This window comes from Alexandromys fortis, unplaced genomic scaffold (assembly GCF_014885135.2).
Source record: "Alexandromys fortis isolate MF-2015 unplaced genomic scaffold, M_Fortis_MF-2015_v1.1 scaffold_6, whole genome shotgun sequence".
Classification (NCBI taxonomy): Eukaryota; Metazoa; Chordata; class Mammalia; order Rodentia; family Cricetidae; genus Alexandromys; species Alexandromys fortis.
In genome coordinates, this window is record NW_026067902.1 from 7695585 (window position 1) to 7712469 (window position 16885).

Below are 16885 nucleotides of genomic sequence, written 5' to 3' on the forward strand. Positions count from 1 at the left end.
CCAAAACCATAAACTGGTGACACAGAAATAGCTATGCATCTTTTTGAAGGCATCTTGTAGCCAAACCCAGTATCTAGGTAGCTACACTTCTGAAAAAATAATTCTGAATGTCAGTGACAGCTGCCACAGTCATCGGGAAAGCAGTGTGCAGAAAATAGTCCTGTTTTTTCAACCGAGCTCGTGGATACTCAGTTCTGACTGTGGGTCTTAGGTTAAGCTCCTCTAACTGTTGAGACCCCAGTTTTCTATCCCAGCCCCTCCAGGGCTTGGGGAACAGAGTTTGATTTGCTTATGTCCAGGAGCATAACTGTGCAGCAAGCATGTCTGTGATGCCTGGATAAAAAAAGCAGTGAAGACAAGCTGGGCTTTTTGGGCTCTGACTTTGTCCTTGCTTGGCCTGACCAGAATGGGAGAAGTTCCAGAATGCAGAAGGAGGATGGAAATTTTCAACACAGAGATATGAATGTACACACACGTCAAAAATTCCAATTCCTTAATTCCAGGTACATGGTCAGCTACTCGCCTGGCACTTGTAGGTTCTTCCTACTCTCTGATTGCCTTAGTCTATTTTCTGTTGCTATAACAGAATACCACAGCCTGGGTAATTTATAAAGAACAGAGGTTCCCCTTTGCTCATAATTCTGGAAGGTATCATGTTGCTTCTGGTAAGGGTCTCCTTGCCGTATCATAACATGGCAGAAGATGTCACAAGGTGAGAGAGAGCAACTGTGCTGATCCAGATCTCTCTTTTCACCAAATCACTAACAGAGATCTCATTTCAGGATCCCATCTAATCTTGATCACCTCCCAGAGACCTCACCTCTGAACACCACAGGAACATGCGTTTGGGTATTAAGTGTACAGCCTATGAACTTTTGGGGGGATGTTCCAACCCCAGTAGGGACTGTGGAACATCTGGTTAGTACAGGAGCTGGACCGGTGCTAATCCCCCTGTCTCCACTCTGCTATTTCATTCCTAACAGTTAGTGGTGTCTTTTCTCACATATCTAACTGGATCCAGGCTTTCCTGAGCCCTTGAGATCTACTTATTATGTTGCCTGTCACCTTCAGTGACTCCACCATGAACCATCCTTTCAAAGTGATCTGTGGGTGCCTTTCGCTGGGGATCAAGCAGGTTATATGTCTGCCAGGGCCCCATAGACGAATTACATCTGCATTGGAGACAATACTTCTTTGCAGAATGAAACTCTTTGTTCCCTGCAATGCCTTGAATTTTGTGCACTGAAATGAATTTTTTTTTATCTTGGCTCTTTCTGTGTTTGCCTGATAAACTCAGTTCTGTTTTTTTTTTTTAAATTTATTTTTAACTGTTTGATATCATTTTGTTTTAGGTTTGTTTCTTGGAAGCACCATATAATTTAAGTTTCTATTTTAACCTATAATTTGAGTCCTCCTTTAAAGACTTTTTTCTCCTACTTTTGTTGTTGCATGTATGCTGGCTCCCTGTTGAAGGCACAGATGAGCAAAGGGAAGGACCGAAGGATCAAAGTTACTCCATCTTCTCTCCTCAGAGGTAGTACCGTTTTCTGGACGAGGCTTTGCAGTGTTCCTGACTCTGCTAATTCTCTCATAGCTTTCTAGCACATCCTTCTTCCTGAACCACAGACTCGGTATCATTGCTCAGACACTGATGGGTGCCTCTCATCACGTCAGTACGCCTTTAGAGAAGCAGCAGTGTATGAGGCGGGCTGGTCTCCCAGTGCCTTTGAGGCTCCGAGCAGAGGTGAAGTGCCCTCTTCTAATCTACCATCTTATAACTAAAATATTTATTTATTTTATGTATAAAAAGTTTTTTTTCTGCATGCATGTATGCACACCACATGCGTGCCTGAGGAAAGAGGGCATAGAATTCCTTGGAACTGGAGTTACAGATGGATGTGAGCTGTCAACTGGGCGCTGGGTCATCTACAAGAACAATAAGTGCTCTTAACTGCTGATCAACCCCCGCAGCCCCTAACCTACTATCTTTTATAATTCTTCCCATATTCCCTTTACTCAATCTTCTCAATATAGTCCTGGAAAATGACTCAGGTTGCATTCAGTCCATTCACCATTTAGCTGAACAATGAGGTCTAACGGTGTCTCGTCTCTCATGTGATTTCAAATTTCCCGGAGGCCTGGGGGTGTAAACCAACAGTTGAGTATGGTATGGGCAAGGCCCTGGGTTCAGTTCCAGTGATTTTTTTTTCTCTTCTGAAACTGCACCATTTTAAAATTTGCTTAACTTTCTCTGTGACTGCTAAGTATTCCTCGCCTCCATCCCTTTCTTGTTAGCAGTATCTGCTAAGTTCCAGGGAGGAATGGATGCCGTATCTTGAAGGTCATCTGAAGAATGGTTAAAAAAAAAAAAGAGAGAGAGAGAGCGTGATCCAATGTGTTTCGCGTGAGCCAAGCGAGCTGAGGCTGAGATTGTTTGGCCAATGGATTTGGTAACGTGAAAGTCGCTGGTGACCTTGACAAGACTTGGGTTGTGGGAACAAATGTCTTATTGGAAGGGATTCAAATGAGCATGGAGGACAGGAAATCGTAGACTGTGACACAGAAAATGTTTGAAAAACATGAGTTTTTCTCCAGAGGGCCCAGAGAAATGTGGAGAAGAATGTAGGCTGGAGGAAGGGCTTTGAGGTGGTCAGTCTCTGGAGTGGACCTCAGGAGCCACTCCCCTCCTGGGGTCCAGGGGTTTGCATAGTCTCCTTTCTTGTTGTGTCTGGGTTAGTGTGCGTGACCTTAAGCATATGTCAGTCACGTGTGAGGGGGGGTTTACAAAAGACTGCCATTTCCAGGTGGGATGCTCTTTGTACCCCCACCATGCCTCGTTTCTTGAGAAGCAATAAACTGTACTGTGTGTGGCTGCACGGATCATTCCACCTGATGGGGGACTTATGTGTCAGTCGGTGAGCGAGGAGACTGAGCTTGACAGTAACCACGGAGATGAGTCAGCTTGCAGCTGAGCCTCCAGCCCCACGTGAAGCCTTTGCTGACAGCTCAGAGTCGTAACCAGCAAGGTGAGTCAAATCAGTTAGTTCGCCGCCGTGAGAGAATACGCAGGCTCCAAGTTGCTGACTCGGGACATGTAATACGGGCTGGTGTCGACTTTTGAAGAGAGGTAGAGAACAGCACAGCTGTGGGCTGACGGGAAGAACTGAGTAGTGCAGGAGAAGTGTTAACACAGGAGAGGGGAATGTTTTGGCAGGTGAGACAAGACGGTGCCCTTTCTGCGGCCCTCTCTTTGTCACGTCTCTCCCTGTCCCTCCCGTACTGCCACAATTTCTCTTCTGTCAGTTGGTTCTCACCTCTCTCCCACAAGAATGCGCTATGTAGGTTGAGCAAGACCTTGATAATTCCTAGACGGAGGAACCTGAGGGAAGCACCAAGGATGCAGAGCGAAGCTGGGAGATGGCGAGCCATCAGCGTGGATGCAGATGATTCTAGATGCTGAGAGCCCTCCTCAGCCACCAGATAGCAAGGAAATAGGCTCTCCCAATACCAGAAAACAGATTTGATGGGCGACTTGAAGGAGCAAGAGATGGATTCTGCCCTAGTATCTCAGAAGGAACATGGTCCTGCTGAATTTGAACATCTGACCCTTCCTGGCTCTCCACTCTGCTTCCTTTCTGCCACCAGATGAGCAGCCTTTGCCAGGTGGATGAGTGTGGACTGAAACCTCGGAGGTCGGTTCTGTTGGCAGGGATTTCAGTTGCTACAGCATTTTGACTACTGTGAATAGCGCTGTGGTAAAATGAGGTGGTTTTATCCCTTAAAGACCACCAGTTTCGCTCTCTACACTTTGTGGAAGTTTCTGCGCTGTCTCGTAATTTTCCTTTTTGGTAACAACTAAACCATTTGAAATTGTTACCAAGACTGGGCACTTTCTCCACATTCTTGCCAGCACTTGTTATCTTTTGATTTGTAAAATCAGCCCTCTCAACAAGGAGTGAAATTTCGGCTCCTTGTGTGGAAGGAGGGAGGGAGCTGGTGCATATGTAGACAGTGGCCAGAGGTAAATATTGGATGTCTTCCATTATTGCTTCCCCAATTTTTTTTTTTTTTTGAACAGAGTCTCTCGTTTAACCTGGAGCTTGCTTATTGGTTGGACTGACCAGCCAGCAAACCACAGGCACCCTCCTGTCTTTGCCTTCCTTGCACTGAGATTTCAGGTGCACTCGACTGTGCCCAGCTTTTTATGTATGAGGATCTAAAATCAGAAATCAAGTCTTTGTGTTATAGAACAAGCACATTACTGACTGAGCTTTCTTCCCAGACCCGGAAGTGCACGGTTCTGTGTTTTTGATTTGCATTTCCCTGCAACAGTGGTGTTGCTCATTTGTGTGTTTTCTTCAGAGAAGCAAATTTTAGAGATCTTCAGTAATCAGTATGATACTGTACACTTAAAATCTGTTGAGCAAACAAATGCCGTGTTGTGTTCTTATCACAATAAAAACAGACTTTGTTATTTCAAAGTCCAAATCTTATGATCGTGAGTTTCAGGGTTATGAAAATACTGTCTCAAACGTTTCCCCATCTGTGGGCCTGTAAAACTAACCACACAGTTTTCTGTCCCTAGCCTCAGTCCAGCGCTGAGTCCAGCATAGGAAGACAGCTAGGGATTGCTGGTGCACAGGCGCTGGTGTTGGCGGAGAATGGAAAGAAAAAAAGAGACAGGGAGGTGGATGTGGGGGAAACGGAAGGAGGGGGAGCTAGGGTTAGTATGTAAAATTAAAAAAATTAATAAAAGAAAAGAAAAACTGAGATAATTAGAGAAGAACAGCTTCCAGAGTCACTAGGTAAATCCCAGTCAGTCTTGAGTTTAAGCCTGGATGTACCCCGTGGCTCCTGGCTCTACCATACATGTGTGTGCTTGGTCTGCCCTAGAAGCCATTCATCTTTAGAAATACAATGCCAAAGGCTATTTGAAGGTTAGGAACCCGCTTCTTACGTATAGAATCTTGGGACTTTGGAAATATTTCGCTTTTCTCTGTTCATTTCAATTCAAAAATGGCATCTCTGCTGCTGTGGCTTCTCAAGAACTCTGCTGCAGGTGCCACAGGGGCTCTAAGCCAAATTCACATATTTCCAGATGATATTTCTACCATTGTGATTGCTGAGACATTTGAAAGATAAGGTGTTTTGCTTTCTAGAACCCCCTTCTATGAGAACTCTATATAGACAGGCACCTTGATACCTGGGGTGGGGGGCTTTGTGTGCGGCTGAGTACACCTGCCCTGTGGGGAAGGTGAGAGCTGAGCTTTTGGCAGGGTGGAATAGCCCTGGGCTCAGGTTCCTCCGCTCCACTCTGTGGATTCCCATTTTGAACATCTAGCCTCTTTTGACATACAAAGAGCTGAGAAGTGCCTAAACCATGCTTGCTCATTCCCCTAGCCTAAACCGTGCTTGCTCATTCCCCTAGTCTAAACCATGCTTGCTCATTCCCCTAGTCTAGCTTTCCTCTGAATTTTGCTGTAAACACTGTGAAGAAGTCAGGCATCACCATCAAACTCACGGCTCAAGAACCAGCTTCTGCTTTGCCCAGGACTGCTAGGCACGGCTTTATTAGCACAGTTTAATTGGAGCAAAATGGATGTCATGTGACATTTAGTACTGAGTTGTATGATATATTTTGATCCTATCCACCCCCTTACCCTCTCTAGTCTCTTCATACCTGCTGCTGCTCTTCACAGCCACAGGAATATGCATGAGCCTCAGTGAAGATCTCCTCGTGAGCCCGGATGAAGAGAGAGACGAGAGAAGCATCTTTGCCTGTTCTCCTTGTGGGCAGGTTTGTGTCAATGTTTTCAAGGAAGTCTTCTCTTGAGTACTCTGCATCTTTCCTCCTATCCAGTGCCCTCTCCCTTGTTCCACTAGCAAGGGGTTCTAACAGAACCTTTGAGAATTCACACGACGACCTGACAACTTGTTTCACAATGTGCTGTAATACACTTAGTTGAAACTTCCAGGTCGGGCAGTGGTGGCGCACGCCTTTAATCCCAGCACTTGGGAGGCAGAGGCAGGCGGATCTCTGTGAGTTCGAGACCAGCCTGGTCTACAAGAGCTAGCTCCAGGACAGGCTCCAAAGCCACAGAGAAACCCTGTCTCGAAAAAAAAAAAAAAAAAAAAAAAAAAAAAAAAAAAAGAAACTTCCACTTCGTTACCTAAGTACACTTGATTTGATTGACATCTGTCCCCCTCCACTACAGTCAGCCCCACCAGACTCCCCTTGCTCAAGCTTCAAACATGAACACCAAGGACAGTACCAGACTCACAACACGAGCCACAAACACTTGATTCCCTAATCAATGTACTTGAAACTTGAGTTTTGGGTCAGGAATACTGCATACAAATTTCTTTTATTTCTCCTTTACAGAGGTTAGGTGGATTTGTTTTCAACAAACCTTTTAAGAAAAGCAACATTAAATAGCCCCCCCCCCCCCCCCCCACAAATTGTTCAGATTGGCGGAATCCCAACTTGTTCCACACTTGTTGCCTTAATTACAATTAGGGCTATTTTCACATAGGAATGAGACTTCCCTAATGCAATTTACCTCAAAAATCCTTCAACTTCAAACTCAAAGAACAAAACCAGAATGCTAACACGAGTGCTTTTCCCTACTCACTCGTATCTGAAGTGCCCACCCTGGCTCCTCTAACTAGAACATCCGTCCTGAGACTACACAGAGGAGCAGGAACGAGGCTCTTCCTGTCCTAATTTTGAGGAGGTGCAATTGAAACGTCTGACTCATCCGAGTCATTTGTGGAGAGCGTTCACGTGTTCATAAATTATGGAACGTGCTGAAAGAGCCTGAGCGCTCCCTGGCAGGTCTTCTAGCATCTTTCCGGATAAGAAGCGAACCAAGATCGTCTATCTTTTCAATTACCGTTCCTCATTATTACCCATATTAAACAGTGTGATTCATGCCTGGCTATCAAGAGAAGAGAAGGATTTTAAGGTCAGACTATGAAAATGAGAGTGAAGAAAGGAGAGGAGAATGGCAGTGACCAAAACCTGGGGATCAATGGGTTCTTTCTTCCAATGCCTTTTTTATTGGGAGGTAAATTAAGAGCCAAAATAATTTAGTAAACACTTTTGAAATTAGCAACATTTACTGTGAAGCTTTGGTGATCAAAAACCAACCTGTTTTGATATAACCAAAGCCCCAAAAGTAACAGGCTAATATTCTATGGTGGATATTGAGGATGTGAACAGCATTGGAGTGATACTCATCACTACAGAAACAGCATCTTCGAGACACACCAGGGCTGAAGCACAGATGAACTCACAGAGACTCTGGCAGCATGCACAAGATGTGCACAAGTTCAAGTCAGACAGGGTCTCAGTACTGAGAGGGGAAACAGAGGGGAAGCAGACACAGGGTCCCACCCTAACCAAGAAACTATCTGCAGTTGATACCCATTGGCAAAGGGAAAAATCAGTTTTCTATTTGTGGGTTTTTTGTTTTTTGTTTCTTGTTTCTTTTCTTTCTTTCTTTTTCTTTTGAGAGAGAAAGAGAGAGAGAGAGAGAGAGAGAGAGAGAGATATCACAAATTTGGCTGGGTAGGGAGGTGGGAAGGACCTAGAAGGAGTTGGAGGAAGGAAAAACATAATTGAAATACAGTAATTAAAAACAAAAGAAAAGGTTTGAACAACTAGTGACTGGGTCAGAATGGGTGATCTGGGTATTCAGGACTCATCTTCAGTAGACAAAGTTGACCACAATGGTGAAGAAAGGTCATAAAAGACTGGTCATTTTCCTTACATAATAGCCCTAATAATCACTGAAGAAATATTTGCACCTCAGTTATGAATAGAATCTGCCTTCCTACCCCCACTCATGTTAGGTTTGGCTAGATAATTTGCCTGGGTCCATAAGATGCTTATGGCTGTGCTGACGGAGGCTGGAGCCTGCCCTTGCACACTTCCCTCTGTAAGCATATGGTGCACATACCCTGGTCCATCTGCTTGTCCACTGAAGAGAGACACATTGAGTTGACTTGGACCCTAGCATGGCCTGAAGCTGCGTTTGGCTAAGCATAATGTTAAACAGCTGAAATACAGATGGGCAGAGATAAATACTCGCCCCTTTAAGCAATAAGGCAAAGATTAGTGATTCCCCAAGGTTTGGCCATCTGAACCTCCCTTGTGGTGACATTTCTAGTCTCTTAGTTTTGAGTTTATGGAGTTCTCTCATGGTTCTAATTGCTTCTTGGCAATGGTTGTACCATCCGTATTACTACATGTACTACGGTACTACGCCTGTAGTGCAGAGTCTGCACTACAGGACCATTCCTGAGCTGGGCAAGGGCCTGGAGATTTAAACACACAAAGACAGAGACACAGGTCATTCTTGAAACAAGAATGCCCTCTTTATTGTGTACTAGAGCCACTTATATATGGATAGCCACGCCCCAGCCAAACCCACCAGAAACCATTCCCCTGTCATTAGGAACTCCTGAGGGTCTCATGCTCAGAGTAGCTACAAACACAGGAAAAACAAGTTGTTTTGCTCAGAGCAGCTGCAAGCATAACAGGTTGCTTACAGGAAATTCAGGGTCTGGGTCCACAGCCCCCAACAAATGGTGTTCTTCCTTCTTGCATGTCATTCTCATACCGTGGAGCTGTGAACTTGAACTCAAGGACTGTATCTAGTGACCTTGAGCTCTCTATGCTGTGCCCAGAGCACCTCCCAACCTTTCCCTGGTGCTGACCTAAACCTGTTACTAGTTCCTTCAAATTGGCTAGAACTCATTCATTCATTCATTCATTCATTCATTCATAATTCGTTAATTTAATTAATACTGTTTTCTATATGTCAGAAACTGTCGCTAGCACTTGAGAAACAATGTCTGATCTAATGGAGCTTCCATTATGGCCATAGAGATATCTAATAAACTTGTAACCAATGTCTTAGTCTTTCAAATAGTGTTAAGAGCTCCGTGGATTGGTTCTTTTAAAGATAAATAAGATAGAAATGACAGGTGTGCTGGCTAGTTTAATGTCAACTTGGCACAAACTAGAGTTATCTGAAAGGAGGGAACCTCAACTGAGAAAATGTCTCCATTAGACCTGGCTGTAAGACATTTTCTTTCTTTTTTTTTTTTAAATATAATTTTTTTATTGAAAAAAAAAAGATTTCCGCCTCCTCCCCGCCTCCCATTTCCCTCCCCGTCTCCCTTTTCCCCCCTCCTCCCTCTCCTCTCCCCCTCCCCCCACTCCTCTCCCCCTCCCTCTCCAGTCTGAGGGGCAGTCAGGGTTCCCTGCCCTGTGGAAAGTCCAAAGTCCTCCCCGCTCCATCTTGGTCTAGGAAGGTGGACATCCAAACTGGCTAGGCTCCCACAAAGCCAGAACATGAAGTAGGATTTTCTTAATTACTGATTGATGGTGGAGGACCCAGCCCATGGTAGGTGATGCCGTTGCTGGACTGGTGGTCTCGATTCTATAAGAAAGCAGCCTAAGCAAAGCCTTAGAAGCAAACAAGTAAAGAGAACCCTTCATGGTCTCTGCATCAGCTCCCACCTCCAGGACCCTGCAGTGTTCTGACTTCCTTAAGGATGAACAGTGATCTAGAAGTATACTCCACATAAACCCTTTCCTCCCAGCGTGCTTTGGTCATCGTGTTTCATCACAGCAATAATAACCATAACTAAGACATGGTTTCTAACATATTATAAATATTGAGTTGAGTTGTCAAATGACAACAGCTTTATTGTTCTTTAGGAAACACCAATCTAGTTACCATAGTGATTTATTATCTACATTTAGCTACATGTAGAATATGCACATTGCTCTTTAACAGGTAAAGACTTTATAATGTTTACATTTTATCTTTGAGCTTGTATTTTCATCTCACATGAACTTTAAATAATGTCTTAAAGGATTTATGCTTAAATATCTTTTATTTCCCTAGTATGTTTCTTTGTCAAATAGTAAGTTTATGAAATAAAAGAGATATTTTCTGTGCCAAAAATTCCCCAAATTTTAGAATTTCTTTATGAATCACTGTTATTATAGTTACCAGTATATATAATAAAAGATGAATATGTTATACTTTAAACAGGCAATGATCAGGCATAGAAATTAGATGCCACTGGAAACATTTCTTTCACTGAGATGAATAAAACCAGTTTTCCCCCTCTTAGTGTATATCTACATTAATGATGCTCCTTCTCACTCAACAATAAGAAGGTCTCAACAGAAACTGTAGCTCTGACTGACATACGACTACTAAAAAACCCTGTTTTCAAAGATAGATAGTGGGGAATGGAAGGAACTTCCTTATAACAATGTCATCCAGTTCTTTGAGCTCTTTCCTTGCAAGTTGTTAAAATTCTTTTAATGGTTTTTAGGAAGTTTTAATGACCCTCATTCAACTTTTAAAAACAACAACAATAAAATATAGACGCTTCCTAAGTTATAAAAAATTAAAAAGAAAAAGTTTGCTTAGCTATCAAATTCATCTACCTTTTGAGTTTCTGGGAAATGTACCAAAAAGGCTTTAGTAAGACTTAGCAGTGACTATTAATTATATTTATTTGTCTTTCACTTAAAGAAATTGTATTTAGATTACATCAAAATGATCTTTCATTATGATCAAAGTGGCTTCATTCCAGGGCTGCAGGGGTGAGTCAACATAACTCAAACAACAAACGTAATACATCACATAAATGGACTTAAAGACAGAAATCACATGACTTTTGTGGGAGATGCAGAAAGGCCTTCAGTAAAATCCAACATTCTTTCACGGTTGAAGTCATGGAGAGGCTAGGAATGGAAGGAGAACACAGAGGGAATCAATTTCATTTACAATAGCCACAATAAAATAAAATGAAATATTTAGGAATATACTCAGCTGAGAAGACAGAAGACCCCTCCAGTGAAAACCTGAAGACGCTGAGGCAATTGAGGAAAACATTTGCAGGTAGGAAGACTTCTCATACTCACATGGAGGAAGAACAGGGAATGCTGTTAAAAGCAATCTACACTTTAAATGCAATCCCAACCAAAACCTCAAGGCCAGTCTTCACAGATAGAAAAAGAAAACTTAAAACTTACATGGAAGCACAAACGAATAGATAAATAAAACAATTCCGAACAGGAATACTGCAGGAGACATCACCGTACTTGATTCAAATTATAACATAGACATAAAGACAGTATGATGCTGGCACAAGGCACACAGAGATTAGTGGAATGGAAGAGAGGAACCAGACGTCAGTCCACATGACTGAAGACACCTGATTTTAGACAAAGACGCCACCAGGAAATACACACCAGAAAAAGGACAATGTGCTGGGAGACCTGGATATCAACATATAAACAGGCAGAAGAGTGAAACGGTATCCCTACGTCTCACAGCGCTCAACTCCAAATGGATTAAAGTCCTCAAATAAGACCCGACACCCCAAAACTGCTAAGGGAAAAAGTAGGGGCTGCACTGTAGCAGATAGGTATGGGGGGAACTTTCTAGCTACGGCTCTGGTAGCATAGGAAGTCTACCAATTAATGAATGGGACCTCACGAAACAAAAAAAGTATTTGTACAGTGAAGGAAACTGTCAAGCAAGTAAAGAAACAGCTCACAGAACAGAAGAAAAAATTTTCATCACTTATAAACTTGCAGAGAATTATTGTCGAGAATGTTCAAAGGACTAAAAGAAAATAAAACAAACAAGCCAATAAAAAAATAGGCTACTCAACTAAACTGAGAGTTTTCAAAAGATGAAATAAGGTGGTTAGAAACACTCATGTTCAATATCCTTAGCCACCAGAGAAATGCAGATTAAGACTCTAAGAGTTCATCTCGCCCTAGTCAGAATGTTACCATCTATCCCAATTAATGGATGCTGGAGAGGATACGGGAAAATGGAACCACTATACACTGTTGGTAGGAGTGTAAGTCATGCAAGCACTTTGGAAACCAGCCTGCAATTTTCTCAACAAAACAAAACAAAATCACTTTAGAAATAATGCTACCACATGACCCACTTTTGGGCACACACCAACAGTTCTACATAGGCAGAAATTTCATGTTCACTGTGGCTCTATGGAAGTAGTTAGGACATAGAATCATCCAAGTGACTATAGGAAATCTTGCTTGCACTCACTACAGATAGTACAGAGAGCTTCTCCAGGCCAGAACCACCCATGTGCAGCCCAGTTCAAAGAGCTGATCTCCAGAATCATGAGCCAAAGAAATGATATTGCTTCAGTATGCTAGGTTTGGGGTGGCTTGCTGCACAGAAATAGATACCTAACACAGTGATCCCAGGAAGACATCTATTTTGTGCCTCAGTTTCCCCTAGGTAAAAAAGAAACAAATTATAATTTTTATGAGTTACTATGATGATATAGAGAATCTATGCTTAAAAGCTTAGCATGCTTCTTAATAATGACTAATGATTTAATACAAGTTGCTGTTGTTATTGCCAGCTTGAGCATGACAAGGCTACAGGTTATGATGTGATACACAAGGGGTATTTAAAGTCCCTCCAGATGCATTGTTCATATACAGAGGAGGGAAATGACTTAGTGATTGTATCTACACAGAGTAAGCACTTGGGAGAAAGTCAGCCAGTCTTCCCAGTGAGTTCTCCAATTTTAAGGTTTATAAATCTCAGTTTTTCTCCATTTTTGAGTTTTCTGGAAACTAGGCTAGCCTGTTGTAATGACTGTTCTTGATTGCCAACTTGAATACATCTGGAATTAACTAAACCCCAAGCAGCTGTGTGTACCTGTGAGGAACCTTTCTTGTTCAAATCTTTTGAAATGGGAAGATCTGCCTTTAATCTAGGCCACATCTTTGGCTGGACATGGAAGGTGGAAGCTTTTGCTTTCTGCCTGCTTGTTCTCACTCTTGTTGGCAAGTCCATTCCTTCACTCTCATTAGAGCCTACTCTTTCGAGATTCCAGCATATACTGAAGACCAGCAACCACCTAGCCTCAGAGCAAACAACTACTATATTCTTAGACTTACCATTGGTAGACAGCCATTGCTGAATATATATATCTTATTGATGTGGAGAGACACCATGACCACAGCAACTCTTATAAAGGAAAGCATTTAATTTGGGCTTGCTTACAGTTTTAGTCCATTGTCATCACTGGCATGCAGGCAGATATGCTGGATAAGGAACTGAGAATTCTATATCTGGATCCAAAGACAGTATGAAGAGAAAAAGATCACTGGGCCTGGCTTAAGCATTCAAAACCTCAAAGCCCACCCCAGTGCCATACTTCCTTCAACAAGGTCACACCTACTAATCTCTCTCAGATAGAATCCACTCCCTAATGACCAAGCACTGAAATATTTGAGCCTGGGGATTGGTTCTATTTAAACTAACACACACACACACACACACACATGAATATATATGCATATATTTACTAATTCTATCAACTCTGTTCCTCTAGAGAACCCTGACGAACACACCTATGTTTATATCTATGTTCTCAGTGGACATGGTGGATGAACCTCTTCTTTACTAAGGATTGTAGGAACTCCACCATTTGAGCACAAAAATCTATTCTACAGTATAAGAGGATATGATGATATTTAGCTACTAACCGTGCTCTGACTACTTTTAATAAACTGATTCTGTTCAGCTTACAGTTTTACACCTGCTGATAGCTTTACACAGGTAAAATGAAGTCCAATGCATCTTGCAGACTGAAATAGTACCAATCTAGCTGTGGATAGGTCTTAATCAAAAGTAAGAAATTAACTGTCATAGCCTAGTAATTACCAAACAGGAATGAGATTCATAAAAATTACTACCAGCTAGAATCCAATTTTAAATTCTTTTTTTGGCCTTAGCCTCTGATTCATGAGCCAATTATAAATGGCTTCAGGAGAATTTAGTGCCAGCCCTTGTCCAAGTAAAATCTCACCCTTTGTTTAGGTAGGTAATGGGGGCTACACCAGCAGGTTGGGTTGGGCTTTTTTTTTTTTCATCATTAGCTGCTTCCTAGGATTCAAACTGAGACTCCTGTGACAGGCATGGTGTCACATGCCTTTAATCCCAGAACTCACACTTAGGAGGCAGATACAGGCAAGTGATCTCTGAGTTTGAGGTCAGCCTGCTCTACAGAGTGAGGTCCAGAACAGCCAGGGCTACACAGACAAACCCTGGAGAGAGAGAAAGAGACAGACAGATACACACACACACACACACACACACACACACACACACACACACACACAGAGGCAGACAGATAGACACCGGCTCCTGAGCTTGGACTTACAGCTAACCCACAACCATAAATTTCTATTTGTAAAACTTTAGTCATTTGAACTTGAGAAAAATAGGTACATCAAGCACGACAGGGCTATTGAGGTCAGTGAGGTGGCCAAGGAAGGAGAACTGACAATACATTCAGCAGAACATGGGGTTCATCGTATCATGTGGCCCATCTTGCCCTTCAGATGAGGTAAACTGTCACCATGGGTCTATGTCTCTTCTAAACTTTTAAAGTTTCCAGAACTTATATTGTACAAAATATTCATTGAGGTATTTTTCAAAAATTTATTCTACTGGATGTATGTTGGGATCTAGAATCTGAGCTTTTAACAAGTCCTTAGGTAATTGTGATTCAGGTGCTCCAGGGGCCACTCTTCGAAGACATCATCCTAGGCAGAGATTTCAGGGTCTGTGCAGATGCAAGAAGCATGGGGGAGGTTCTACCCCTGTTCCTATAAAAACTGCAGTAATGACTGTATCCAGTAACCTCCAGCATAATCAACTCCTCAATGGCTCACTGGTGCTTGAGTTTAAATGCAACAAATAAATAGATGAATTCCTTTATGTCACAAAAGGCTTAAGACTGAACAGGCTGAGCAGATACTTGAAATTAAATGTTTTAATATTAATTTAATTCAATAATACCATAAATGTTTTGACACCTGGGCTTTGCTGATCTATGAGAAATTTCTCCTCTTAGGGATAACCTATTCCTAAAGATAGTAAAAGATACATCTATGAATGCTCCTTGGTTACACAAAAAAGCTAGTTCAAAGTGTCCCAAGACACTCCTACCTCTTCTAAAAGTCTGTCTTTGAGTTCTCATTTGTCAAGACATAGTTTCCCTACTCTAATTGTTCTAGGGCTACTTACCAGATGAGCGGGAGCATCCTCTCACCATGACCAGGACCATCCCTTCACCATGACCAGCAGCATCCTCTCACCCTGACCAGGACCATCCCCTCACCATGACCAGGAGCATCCCCTTCACCATGACCAGGACCATCCCTTCACCATGACCAGGACCATCCCTTCACCCTGACCAGGAACAGCCTCTCACCCTGCAGCCTGCTGAAATTGCTCAAACTATTTTTTTAAAGATGTAATTTTTAAATTTATTTATTATGTATACAATATTCTGATGGAGGTGGGTCTTGTATCAATTTCTGTCTGTGTGAATGCCTGCAGGCCAGAAGAGGGCACCAGACCCCATTACAGATGGTTGTGAGCCACCATGTGGTTGCTGGGAATTGAACTCAGGACCTTTGGAAGAGCAGGCAATGCGCTTAACCTTTGAGCCATCTCTCCAGCCCCCTCGCTCAAACTATTTAACCCTAAAGCTATTTAATCTGCTTATCCACAGCACTGTCCCTTTCTATAGAGACCCTGCAAAGGCTCTTGCTTGCCTTCTGTTTCTGACTCACCCTGGAGCCTTCTCGTATGGCCCTCTGTGTGGGCTGTGTTTTTTTGTCCCCAGGAGTTATAAATTTAAACTTTGATCTTTGTGACATTCATTTCTGTGCCTAGCGTTACAACTTATTAAAACAAACCCTGTCTACATTTACAAATGAAAAAGATACTTCTTAAAAGCCTCACCTTCAACATTCTGGGGGAAATACTCAGGAAATAAACAAGGAAATGGCAGACTTTTGAGCCACACTATAAACAAAATAGGCTTAATGTAAAAATAATGGAATATTCTTTTAAAAAGTTTTATTTTGGGTCTAGAGAAATGGCTGAACAGTTAAGAGCACTAACTACTCTTCCATAGGACCAGGTTTGATTCCAAGCATCCACATGGTGGACAACAACCATCTGGCTCTCCAGTTACAGGGGATCTGATGCACTTTCCTGGTCTCTGCATTTGTGGTGCACAGACATATATGCAGACAAAACACCCACACACATAAAATAAAACTCAATAAAATCTTTAAAAATTAAAAAAAATGTGTGTGTTAAAAATCGTGTGAGTGTGTGTGTGTGTAAAGATATGCACACTTGTGATCAGATGAAAGTACAGGTGCTCATGGAGGCCAGAATAGTGTGTCATCTCTTGGGGCTAGAGTTACAGGCAGTTATGAGGCACCTAATATGAACTCAGGTCCTCTGGAAGAGCAGTACACAGTCTTTTTTTTTTTTTTTTTTTTTTTGAGACAGGGTTTCTCTGTAATTTTCGGGCCTGTCCTAGAACTAGCTCTTGTAGACCAGGCTGGGCTCGAACTCACAGAGATCCACCTGTGAGTTCTGGCTCCCAAGTGCTGGGATTAAAGATGTGCGCCACCACCACCCAGCTGCAGTACACAGTCTTAACCTCTCAACCATCTCTCAGTCCCAAATGCAGACTCTTCTATCCAACACTGGATGAATCCATATTCTCTTCACACATGCAACTTCTCAAGGATAGAACACATATTAAGACAAACAAAAGAAGCCTTCACAAATTTTAGAATATTTAAAGCATGTCCCTGACCACAAAAGTATAAACTAGAAATGAATATGTGGATATTTCACAGGATGCAGAAATTAAATAACACATTCTAGAAATCAATAGATCTATCTTAGGGTATGATGAAGCACCCAAAAGCAAGTTGGGAAGGAAGGGGTTTATTGGGCTTACACTTCACATCATACTCCAT

General features: G+C 42.4%; 1 long non-coding RNA gene across 1 annotated transcript in view; it reads left to right on the plus strand.

Annotated features, from left to right (window-relative positions):
• LOC126496635 (uncharacterized) overlaps positions 1-16149 on the plus strand; it is a 56857-nt gene extending 40708 nt beyond the window's left edge. The window contains exons 2-3 of the long non-coding RNA XR_007590394.1: positions 5670-5797; positions 15113-16149. This is a non-coding gene — a long non-coding RNA (uncharacterized lncRNA). The remainder of the gene's footprint in view (positions 1-5669; positions 5798-15112) is intronic.
• The last annotated feature ends 736 nt before the right edge of the window (positions 16150-16885 follow it).